The 13,058-nt window shown below is 46.0% G+C and overlaps 1 protein-coding gene across 1 annotated transcript in view; it reads right to left on the reverse strand.

Moving 5' to 3' along the window:
• LOC126536927 (mycosubtilin synthase subunit C-like) overlaps positions 1 to 8,910 on the reverse strand; it is a 38,426-nt gene extending 29,516 nt beyond the window's left edge. The window contains exon 1 of the mRNA XM_050183995.3: positions 8,332 to 8,910. The gene's annotated coding sequence lies outside the window, so the exon portion shown is untranslated. The remainder of the gene's footprint in view (positions 1 to 8,331) is intronic.
• Positions 8,911 to 13,058: the final 4,148 nt, after the last annotated feature.

The raw sequence follows: 13,058 nt of genomic DNA on the forward strand, positions 1-13,058 counted from the left end.
AGTCTATAAAAATTTACATGCTTTCGGACTTACCTAGTCTCCCTCTAATAATTCAGTGTCACCTATTTTGCATGCATTTCCTTTCTCTAACGATGCGCTTCCGGTACTTTAAGTTCACGAACTGCACACTCTTAGACAAAGGTACACCCTTCGGGCTGTATATCTGCCACACAACAATAATCGTCATCTGCCTTGCTTGCGTTTCCTTTCTTGAAAACGCCGCGCCCGCTACTTTCCTGTCGGGAATGCTATGTCATGCTGATAACGCGCGTGCCGTTCATTACTGGGAAGTACCGGGCTCGCAGCGTTAGAGAAAGTAAATGCGGGAAAGACAGATGACGATTATTGTTGCGTGGCAAGATACAAACCAAAGGGTGTAATTTTGTTTTAGAGTGCACGTGCGTATCAGCGTGACGTCGCGGTCCTGTCAAATGAGTAGCGAGCGCAGTGTTAAATAAAGGAAATAATTGTACACAAGATTACAATGACGATTATTGTTGGGGGACATACAATAGAACCCCCATACGGTGTAAAGTGTTCTTATACACTCTTAGGCAAAGTTACACCCTTTGGAGTGTATCTCTGCCACACAACAATAGTCGTCATCTGCCTTGCTTGCGTTTCCTTTCTTGAAAACGCCGCGCCCGCTACTTTCCTGTCGGGAATGCCATGTCATGCTGATAACGCGCATGTCGTTCGTTACTGGAAAGTACCGGGCTCGCCGCGTTAAAGAAAGGAAATTCGGACAAGACAGATGGCGATTATTGATGTGTGGCAATAGGGTGTAATTTTGTAATAAGAGTGTGGTGTACATCATTAGGAAGTGCACTCTTAAAACGGCTGCACCATTCGGGATGTATACTTGTCCCGCAAGAATAATCGGCATCTGCCTTGCTTGCGTTTCCTTTCTCGAACACTCGGCGCTCGCTACGTTCCTGTTGATAATGCTGTGTCACGCTGATAACGCGCAAGCCGTTCATGACTTAGAAGTACAGGGCTCGCAGTGTTAAAGAAAGGAAATGCGGACAAGAGAGATGACCATTATCGTTGTGGGGACAAGATAAGCCCCAAACGGTGTACATATTTAAGAGTGCAATGGAACACTAAAAGAATGTAGTTCAATAAGGAACAAACAGGTACTCCCCAAAAGGAGTTCTCAACATTCCCACTTTGCTTAAGGGAAACACCCCGTCGAGCAGGTCATGTAAGGCAAAATACTAGAGAACGTATCTAAATCGAAGCGCCGTCGGACGTACGAACATCCAGAGTACTTTTTTTTATTTGTTTAGATACTGCACCAAAAAGAAAGAGAGAAAATTTTGGAGCATTGGAAAACTGCGCTGATATTTCATTGAAGATGATGTCATCAAAAAGAACGTAAGGATGGCCATATCGCGGGCGATGCGTTAACAACCACCCACGGTGTGGCTGAGAAGACTAAATTAGCTGATAAATACAAAAAAGTAAGCGTGCGAAGTTGACCAGAGTCAGGAGGAAATCGAAGAAAAATAAAGGAAAGAAAAGAAAATGATGGGGTGCGCGCTGCCCCTTGGTCAACGACCCCTGGTCGATCCCCCTGCGCGAGGTATAACAGGGACGCTATCAGCTTGGCAACCCGCTCTCCGAAGGCGGCTGCGTCCGATACACCGCTTCTTAGTAATTTATCCCCACTTGTATTGTTTCTTTTATTCACTTTTTCTTGGTTTCGTTCATACTTGTATATGTATAACCTACATAGCTATATGGGCTTGTTGTTGGTCCATAAGAGCAATAAACGTAGCGCTTCATTGACCAGAACAAATAAAGAATAGGAGAACACACTTGCCGCAATGTATCCTGTGTGCGCCGTGTGTGCAAGAGTGTCCTGTCACTTCCTTTGTCTTCGTCCGCAAGCCGTATATATGAAGGCACTGAACCGCTCAAGCACGAGAAAAAGCAGCAATACCTTTTGTAGTCAGTCCTTATTGTCAAGCGGTTTCTTACTGACCTGAAAAGCTCATTGTTTGACCCAATAGCATCTATATATACCACTCGGTAGCAGCGTCGTCTCCTCGTTCGCGGACACCTCGTTTAATTAAGTTAGTTCAGCTGAATACCTCTTCTGCTTATCTAAAGAACGCTAATGTAAAGGCATAAGTAGAGCCTTCTGTTGTAGTAGCTCACACCCACTCCTCGGGAAATGGACAATGATCGGCCAACCCAATATAAAAATTACCTACGGAAAATTACGAAAGCGCAAGCATTGTTTGGCTCGGCTGTGGCTTCGTTTCTGCTTAGTGTTGCTTGCTTATAGCTAACGGACGTCTACCCATGACCCTTCCGGTGGGAAAGAATGCTTAGCCTTTAGTAGACAATCCACAGATTTTCTCGCCGCATCCAACCGCTTCAATGCAATTGTGCCAATTGAGCCGGAACGCCATGGGCACGAGGCCGCCTCGACGGAGAACGGTCGAAAGCGAACGCCAGCTGCCGCAGTAGCGCGTGAGGTCTTGCGTGAGGGGCGAGTGCATCGTCGCCATGCCACGTCGCCCTCGATGTCGCCCACACGAGCATGCGTTAATGCGCGCATACACAAGCGCTCGCCTGCGTTCTGACTGCGCCTCGGTAAGTCCCAATAAAAACGCGCCAAGCGTATCAACGCGCTCGCTTGCCCGCGAGGTATTTGTAACTAGAAGGACGCCCAGCAGCGTTCAATTGAACATTGCCCCCCCCCCCCCCCCCCCAAATTTAAGTTGGCCTACCCCAAATTTAGGTTGGCCCACGCCAAATTTAAGTTGGCCTACCCCCAAATGTAACTTGGCCTACCCACAGATTTCAAGTTGGCCCACCCCCAAATTTTCGTGCCACTGCTCGCGCGTTCGTCGTCGTCATCTTCCACAACTGGCTCGTTTTATCTTGAACGCGAGTGTCTTACGCGAAGGAAGAAAGGACGGACAGTTTTCTCGTTGGGTAACCATGGAAATGCCTACGCATTTAATAAATTAGAATATATAAAATGTTCACGTTGAAGTTTATTATCACGTCCTAAACAGACACAGTATATGTAAAAGTTACAGGAGGGGGTCCCAAAATAAAAACTGTTAAGGGGACCTCCTATCGGTACGACACCGGTTGATTCGAGTGCAGGTGAGTGTAAAAGCAGATGGCGTGCAAGCGATTAAAAAAGCGCAGTGAAACAAGCAATATGAAAAATAAATAGTACAGTAAGCATGGGTTATAACATGTAAAACAACGTAAAGAAATTGGCCAGTAGTTTGAAAAGGTAGATTATAATAAAAAGAAACGAGACTTAGAGATTTATTAAAGATTAAGAAAAAAAGAACAAGAACATGAACAAACATTACACGTGTGAAACTAACTTCGGCAAAAAAATTAAGGGTAGAAATTAGTGATCAAGTTTTATTTAACCTGAAAGAAAGTCTTGCGTGGCAGAGAAAACCTTGCCGCCGCTGTGCCTAAGAGAATGTCTTCCTCCGTGGCCTAAGAGTCGAGGCACCAAAGGATAGCAAATCCCGAACAGTTAAATCTAATCCAAGAGTGCGGAGTGATGTTTCTAAGTTTCTTTTTCACATACAAAAAATTGTTGACGAGAAATGAAATAAATAGTCTGTACGGTCTCACCTTCACCACAAAAGTAAAACCTCCGTGAGGGCGGTCTAGGTTTACTTAAGATGGCATTCGACAACGTAGTTTAGTAATGATGACTTGAAGTATGGCGTCTATGGAGAGGTTCATTTTTGTATGTGTATTTTTAATCCTAGATTGCTGCATCATCTCGCGGCGATTGAAATGTGCTGTACGGGCATTTCTTTTCTTTATTTATTTCTATTTTTCGTCGACGGCGATGTTACAACGGTGTCACGCAAATTAATAATAATTTCCGCGAAAGCCGGTTGCAACAAGAAGATTAAACAGAGCAGATATTTTTTTCTCTTGTCACTTCTGGTTTATTTCGAAAAGTATGAGAGGTCATGTCCACCTGGACGGACACGGGGTCTCGGGAGGTTAAGAGGAATGAACACATGAACTTAATACAAGGCCTCGTATACTTATACAGTTGCTCGCTCTACGAATCGTGCAGTAAATTTACTGGCGAGTTCATCGGGTTTAACGTTCCAGAGCAACACAATGGCTAACAGAGGCGCCGCGTCTGGGTTAATCTTGATCATCTATGGCTCTTTCTCGTCTTGATCATCTATGTCTATCTCGTCCCTGTTGCGACAAGGCACGGAATCGAAACCGTGGCTTCGCGCAAAGTGTAAATCAAAATTCAAAAGAAAGTTTATTCGAGGCTATATAAATTCAGTAGGGAATCTACAGACGGTCAACATTAATTGTTGTAAGCGGCCGGAACTTGTTCACTATATACACTGTGAGCTGCTTTCAAGAAATTAGGGATGATATATATATATATATATATATATATATATATAGTGAATACGTTAATTGACTGAAATATGCCAAATAACTTTTTAATTGCTGCCTTTGGGGCATATGTTATAACAGAATGCTAATGCTAACGTGGGTCGGTTGGTGCCTTTGTCCGTTTCCTTCTGCCTGTCCTGTTTCTTGCGCTGTTACTCGTTTTAACTTCCACGTGTCGTAATTGCGAAACTGAAGCCGAGGAGCGTTGAATTGTCATGTCCGCGTAGCACAAATTCCAAGACTGGCGTCACTGTAGAGCTACCCGTCCCCAATATCTGCTAGAAAGATGGGATAAGATTCTTGTCGTCGTTGTGATGTTCTAGAGGCTGTCCCCAAATTCGCGCACGAGAGCGGCCTCGATTTAAAATATTGAAGTCTTTGCTGTTCAAGTTCACTCGCCATCATTATCCTCATCACCAACACTTCTCTCCCTCTATCGAGTGGCGTAGCCAGGAATTGTTTTCGTGTGCGTGTGTGGTTCTTATCTGGAGGGGGGAGAAACAGGAGCCTATATTTGACGGAGACTTTTTTTGTAATAAGTGTTCCGCGTAAAAAGGAACACCCGGCCACCTGGTATATGTGCCTTCCTGACAAGTGAACCCAAAAATAACGCAACTTCAAGGAAAGGAGAGAGAGGAGGTGGGTCAGTGGGCATTTGAGGTGTGTTTGAACCCCCTCGGAGCACCACTGGTCCATAAACTATGGCGGCTGACGCCGTTATTTTCGCAACATTCAGCATCATGATGTTTGTCGCTCGGCGCGCGCCAGTCCCTTGTAAAAATTCTACTTTATATTTTACTTGTATTTCCACAGCCTGCGCCTTAAAAGAAACAGAAAGACGGCATAATTTCAATAACGACTTTTTGTAGGTGTTTATATCTGCTTCGCTATAGTTACGAGGGCGCAGTAGATAGATAGATAGATAGATAGATAGATAGATAGATAGATAGATAGATAGATAGATAGATAGATAGATAGATAGATAGATAGATAGATAGATAGATAGATAGATAGATAGATAGATAGATAGATAGATAGATAGATAGATAGATAGATAGATAGATAGATAGATAGATAGATAGATAGATAGATAGATAGATAGATAGATAGATAGATAGATAGATAGATAGATAGATAGATAGATAGATAGATAGATAGATAGATAGATAGATAGATAGATAGATAGATAGATAGATAGATAGATAGATAGATAGATAGATAGATAGATAGATAGATAGATAGATAGATAGATAGATAGATAGATAGATAGATAGATAGATAGATAGATAGATAGATAGATAGATAGATAGATAGATAGATAGATAGATAGATAGATAGATAGATAGATAGATAGATAGATAGATAGATAGATAGATAGATAGATAGATAGATAGATAGATAGATAGATAGATAGATAGATAGATAGATAGATAGATAGATAGATAGATAGATAGATAGATAGATAGATAGATAGATAGATAGATAGATAGATAGATAGATAGATAGATAGATAGATAGATAGATAGATAGATAGATAGATAGATAGATAGATAGATAGATAGATAGATAGATAGATAGATAGATAGATAGATAGATAGATAGATAGATAGATAGATAGATAGATAGATAGATAGATAGATAGATAGATAGATAGATAGATAGATAGATAGATAGATAGATAGATAGATAGATAGATAGATAGATAGATAGATAGATAGATAGATAGATAGATAGATAGATAGATAGATAGATAGATAGATAGATAGATAGATAGATAGATAGATAGATAGATAGATAGATAGATAGATAGATAGATAGATAGATAGATAGATAGATAGATAGATAGATAGATAGATAGATAGATAGATAGATAGATAGATAGATAGATAGATAGATAGATAGATAGATAGGGGAGATGTACGGCTTCATAGATAGATAGATCTTATGGCTTCATGCGCTGTTTTCTGAAAATGTGTTATACCCGCCGTGGTTGCTCAGAGGCTATGGTGTTGGGCTGCTGAGCACGAGGTCGCGGGATCGAATCACCACGGCGGCCGCATTTCGATGGGGGCGAAATGCGAAAACACCGGTGTACTTAGATTTAGGTGCACGTTAAAGAACCCCAGGAGGTCGAAATTTCCGGAGTCCTCCACTACAGCGTGCCTCATAATCAGAAAGTGGTTTTGGCACGTAAAACTCCATAAAAAAAATGTGTTATATGCGTGTCCTTGCCGCCGTTTCTTCCCATGTTGTACGATGAATTCGTCTTCTCTTTAGGAACCAACCAGCTCAGGCGTGATCTCAAAGACGCAATCCCTGCTTCGTGCCTTGGCGCGAAGCCCGCCGAATCCTTCCCGACGGGATATACTGCATGCAGCTCCGAGCAAGCAACGCAGAGCGCTAACGGCACTTGAACGATAGCGGACCCAACCGACCATGACTGCCAGCGCGCATATCGAAAACATTTGGCTCTCCACGCTGGCGCACGCAAGCCATAAATCTTGCAGCGCCAAAGTCAAGTTTCTTTATTTCTTTATTTTTTAAGCACCAAAGTGAAGCTGGGTTGCGCAGTGCAAGGCCACCGCAGGACCAGCTGTTTATTGTTCCTGTCTGTGATTCGTCTGTTCATCGCTAAACACTTGTCATTTAGTAAAGGCAAACTATAGGTCAACAACAAGTTCTTCTGAAGTAAATTTCTCATGCAGCAGGCGCTTCTTCTGTTTCTCTCCCTGTTACTCTAACTAAAAAAAAAAAAAAGACATGCTATAGTCGTTTACACCACAGTTACAACATTCCATGCGAGATACACCGGCTTCTGCTTCAAGAAAAGTCCGATCCCTCCAAAAGTGAGCGCGCTGTTTGGGCACGTGGTTACGTCGTGGGGACGCGACAAACGCTTGCGCAAAATTCCTCCTTCCGCACTGCTGTAGCAATAATTTCGCCTGTTCAACGATTTGCTTCGCATCGCACATTTCTCAAAGGTTCAGAGTTACCGTCCGCGTGGCCGTCTTTGTTTAGTCTGTTTAGCAGTATACACATTCCCTTTAGTAAACACCAACTTGTAGGTCCAGGACAAGTTCTCCTACAGAGAAAGGCTCGCGTCGGCGACGCTCATCTCCATGGGCGAATTCATTCGTCGTGGCATTCGCGTATTTTGAAAGTTTGGCTCGAGTTACGTGCGACACACTATATACGAGTAGCGGGGCGGCCTTGATATCGACGTACTTGGATTATTTAAATAACATCGTGTGATTCGCCCACCCTAACCCGAACCGTTAACACTCGCCCCTTGCATTCACAGGTGCTGGTCTTTCACGGAACGGTGATTTGTCTGTCAGCACAACAGACATCAGCGACACCGCTGCGGGGCAGCTGCGACGGGCTCTCCTTGTTCCATCTGCGCGTGTATGCGTTTCCTCGTCCCTTCGACAACTGCCGTCATACGCTATTTCGCGCATCGAGGCGTGGTGTTGCGTCGTCGCGTCAACGCACGTACGCGAAGCAATCAAGCGTCAAAAGATCCCGAGAAACGCGCGAGCGCACTTGACCGGCCGGATAAATATGCGCCGAGGAAAAATTCTCGCGCGTGACGACTCTTTTTCTTCGCGATTCCTTTCCACCCTTGGCGAGCAAACCGCTTAGCAGTGAAAGTGCGTAATACGCAATCGCGAAGACGCGCGAGGCGGCAGCGTACGCGCCACGCAATCGGCCAAACGCGAGGAAAAAAACTCGACGTGCAAGGAGAGGAAAGACCTCCTCCACTGCAATGGTAGAGGCGGCGTCGGCCAGAGGAAAGAAGAACGCCGGCTGCACGCGCTCGGATGTCGTGAGGCGCGCGCGCACTGCGAAAGCCGCTGCCGCTAGCAAAACGCGCGTGCCACTTGCGTGAGGCAAGCACGCGCTCACCTTTGCCGGTGCACGGCTCGGTGGCACACGCCTCCGTCGCGGCCCTCCGCGTCCGACGACCACGAGAATCCGCCGCCGCCTGCGCCTGCCCCGCCGTACACCAGCGCTAAAGCGTGCGCGCCCCGGCTCTCGCCCTCTATTTTCCTCTTGCCCCCTTCGTCGTCTCCCCTTTTCGTTAGCCTTCCGCGTGTAGCAGCCGCTCGTTTCTCCCTTTCCGTCCGGGCCGCCTATTTATTTTTCGCGGTCTCTTTCCGTTTCTCTTTCTCTCTTCCTTTCCTCTTCTCTTTTTTAGTTAGTTCTCCTTTTTCTTTTCTTTTTTTTCCTTTACATTTTTCTTATTTTTATACGTAACGAGACGCTTCCCCCGGGGCGAGCCTTCCGGCCCGACAGATAGAGCTCTCCACTTGAGCGTCGTGCGGCCGCCCGAATTGAAGCGAGCGCGCGCGAAGAAAGGAAACAGGCGCTAGAAGCGCCGAAGCAAAAAAGATCGAAGGCACCGAGGGAGAGCCCTCCTGGCAACGATGAACCCCCCTCTCGCTTTCAGCCGCCACGTTCCCGCTGCCGCATCGCCGCGCCGGTACCTTGAGCGCTACCGGTGAGAAAGTTTTCGCTGCCGAGCACGCGCGGAGAAAGAAGCTGCGAGGCAATCGTTCTTGGGACAGCCGCCGGCTTCATCCCTCTTCTCCCTCCCGGGAAGCGACATGTTACGATCGATCCACGCCCCTCCCCCCCACCCCCTTCTCCTCCCATACCGGCCGTCTTCTTATCCGCGGAACTGTTTCCGATGGGCTGACCACGGTGCAGTAATGACGCGCCGTCGGCGGCAAGGATTAGCCGGCATGATTGAGCCGCGGCCGAGTACGTGGCCTTTCCCTTCTGTATTTTCTGTCTCTCTCTCACTCCTTTTTATCTTACTCGCTTCCCGTTCATTCCTCCGCCCTGGTCGGCCGCATTGGCGCCGGTTAGCGCGCATATTATTTACGAGGCCATAGCTGCTACCCAGGTGCTGAGCTTAGCAAAGGTACGGATAGCAAGTCTCTGACGTAGACCGGACATCAAGTAAGCCCTCCATATATAAGGCATGCTAAAGAGACGCACTAAACCAACCTGGACCAGCAGATTACTCCTTCAGAACTTTATCTGCGGGGGGAAAAGGGTCGCTGAATGAGGAAATGAAAGACGAAATTTCCTGGTTCTAATTTCGCGCGCGAAGAACGGTGGCTATGACGTCATGGTAACGTCGCGGACTTTGCTGTCTTTTCGCGTCTTCGGGTTCTTTTCATTAGCTATAGCCTCATAGCCTCAGCCACAGCCATGACAGTGATGAGTTCTCTCACGGGCATATAGTATCGACAATGCAAAGCGGCGTCGCCATCCGACTCTGCTGGTGTCTACGCACTCTGACATGTCAATCCTATGTTCACGGTAGGTTCACGTTTCACGTTTGCATTCTCGATTTAATACGTTTACACAAATCTGACCTAACTTAAAATATTTTGTAGTGTAACTTTGAGGCCCGAAAAAGCGGTCAAACCCTTACGAGATTGCACCCAATAGCCGTTGCTGTAAAACCAGAATAAGTAGTGTGCAACGGCTATCGCTGTGCAACCTTCAGAAACAATGTCTAGCAGCTTTGTGCAACTTTCCGAAAAAAATATGTGCAAATTCTGTCGTTGTGCAAGCTTCAGGAACAATATGCACCAGCTGTCGCTGTGCAGTCTTGGGAAAGAATATGAAACAGCTATCGAACTTCTAAAGAAATCAAACAAGCAGGTTCTCATGATGATGGAGACGAAGTTATCAATGAAGTGTGGTAGAAAAAAAAACAATGGCTCTAGCTTGAGTCATTCCTTAATTAACTACTGCTCATCAGTTCAGGAACGATGTGCGAAAGCTATCACACCAGCGCAACCAACTTTGAGCGCAACGACAAACCTGCGCAACCTGTAACAATGTGCAAAACTTAGATCTGTGCAGTCTTCTGAAACCTTTGCAACATCCAGTAACAATTGGCTACCGCCATCGCTGCACAGCCTCCCGAAACATGTTACAACAGCCCTCGCTGATTAATTTCCAGAACCATATGCAACAGATATCCCTGTTCAATGTACATGTAGAAACAATGTGCAACATCTCTCACTGTTCAATTTCCATAAACAATGTGCAACAGATGTCACTGTTTAATGGATGGATGAACGGATGGATGGGTGGATGGATGGATGGATGGATGGATGGATGGATGGATGGATGGACGGGTGGAAAAACTTTATTGAGAGTCCTGAGATGCGCGATTATCGCGCAGCGGGCCGCTCCCACGTTGGGACGAGCAACCGTTCTCGCTGCTCTCTCTCCAGAAACAACTTGCAACCGCTCTTGCTATTCAAATTAAAAAAAAACAACGTGCAACCGCTCTCACTGTTCAGTATCCAGAAACGATGTGCAATGGATATCGCTGTTTAATCTCCAGAAACAATGTGCAACAGCTATCGCTGTTTATCATCGGAAACAATGTGCAAAAGCTATCGCTGCGCAACCGGTCGAAACATAAATGCACGAAGCCGAACTAGCCGGTGTTCAGAAATAATGCGCCGAGTGCATTGAAATTTCTTATGACCTGGACGATTAAAGTCTGAACCATTTTCAACGAGCATGTCGTGAAAAGAAAGAGCGAAGCAGCGTCCACCAGAGTGCGTATACTGCACGAGCGGATATACGATGTAAAGTAACAGAGGGGCGTGCGGGCAGATGGGCTTCGTCGGCGCACTCTCTCCACCGAAAAGCGTCGCGACAGTTGGGGTCGTCGAGCCAAGGACGTGTCGGGAGGGTCGCGCGCCTCGTCGGCGCGGGATGCGCGCTCTGCGTGGGGCTGGCTCTGCTGTCGAAATCGGGACAATCGTCGTGGAACCAAACGCTCAAGGCTTACTGCCGAGTATGCGCGCTCCCGGCTGCGCTTATTTTCTTTTTCTGTCTTCCTAACGAAGCTCGATTATCGTCGTGTTTCTTCCTCTATAGCCAAGCACTATCACAATCTTGGTGGAGGGCACCGAAATTTATGGTTATGTATGTATATGCTATCTACTAAATCGTACGATAATTTTGTAAGAGTGGTTAGACGGTAAAAACGGTCATCGCAAAAATATATACTCAGTTCGTTTGTGCAATGTAAACATCAACTCTAAGGCAAATAATGAAAAAAAAATACTTGGTAGCTCTATTACCAAGCTGAACATTGCTGTTTGTCGAAAAGGTAATGTCTGCCTCGTAATTCACACGAGAAGGTGTAATTGCATCATCTGCCATAGACGATTAAAAAATATACGCTCAAAAAGAAAAAAAAGCCGATATAACTGCTAAAGTACTAATCTTGTTCTCTAATTGATGTTTAAACTAAATAGCTTAATTTTCCGCCTACCCGACTGCTCGTGTCGCAAGGCACTAGAATAGTCTGATGACCACTGATTAATTCATACATTAACCAAGTTTACCAGCTCTAGGGCTCGTGCTGCGGTTTCAGAATTGACGCTGGTCAGTGCTTGACGCCACGTCCACTGAACAGGAGTCCCGAGACAACCAGTATAGCGAGATATTCGTCCCACAAATCTACCACGGAATGCATCGGTGTCCTACATAGTTTTGTCCCACAAAAAAGCCTCTCCGGGAGACTAACATGTGGAACGTCAATATATTCCGCCCCAAGCTTACAGACGGATACATCCAAACTGGCAGTTGTAGTTAGTAAGAGGTCAAGAACGTAACGGCAAGTTCTCTTCAAGGGGAGCGTATATGGATAAGCCCGACAATCACCTCATCCTACAATCCTCTTATTCGAATCCTTTGCATCCTCACAGTGTCCTCGCTCAGGCACTTCCAGTTGTCGTGCACAGTCCCATCTTGCCGTCCCTGCAAACATGCGTACCGTTCGTCAAAGTTGGCTTCTCCACAACAAATGTGGCGGCGAGAAGCCCGCATATTTTTTTATGCCGCGTGCTAACTGCGCTATATAGCCTTCGACCTCTCCCCCCATCCCTTCTTTTCTCAACGAGAAAAGGGGAGTGTTGTCGAGGTGGTTCTTTGAACGGGAAATCGGGAAAGCTTCTTCCCTTGTCCGCTATGCAAACGACCCCATTGTGCCGTGTTCTTCGTCTCCGCACTCGCACCTGCTGTTTAATCGATGGCCAAGGCGTCAATTATAAAGATGTATTATGCTGCCGAGAACAAGGTTGCGGGTGCAATTACCGGCCACTGCGGCCGCGTTCAGATGAAGGCGGAATGCAAAAACGCTCGTGCTTTGGGTGCGCCTTAGAGACCCCCGGGTGCTCGAAATTGATCCGGAGCCCCAACCTCGGCTTCTTGAATAGCCTGCCAGTTGTTTTAAGACGTAAAACGTCGTACTTGTTGAGCAAATTGTGCGGGAGCATGGAGCAGTACCTGCATGAAGTACTTACCTCTAAGGAGCCAACTCTGCCGAAGTTTGTGCTTCAGGTCAATAAGATCAGCGCAAGAATTAGAGATGCCTTCCCTGCCCATTTCCTTGAGTCGTCTCTCTAGGTCCAGAAGTCTCGCTGCGCCATGGAGGAGTGCGCTAAGCGCTCACCTGCTCTGAGATGAGATAGAGCGCCATTCTGGACGACACAAAACGCTTTATTTTTGTTTTAAATATTTGAAATACTCTCAACGCCATAAAATGTAATGCGCCGACCTGCTCTGCTATGAGACAGAATGCCATA

This window comes from Dermacentor andersoni, chromosome 4 (genome assembly GCF_023375885.2).
Source record: "Dermacentor andersoni chromosome 4, qqDerAnde1_hic_scaffold, whole genome shotgun sequence".
Taxonomy (NCBI): Eukaryota; Metazoa; Arthropoda; class Arachnida; order Ixodida; family Ixodidae; genus Dermacentor; species Dermacentor andersoni.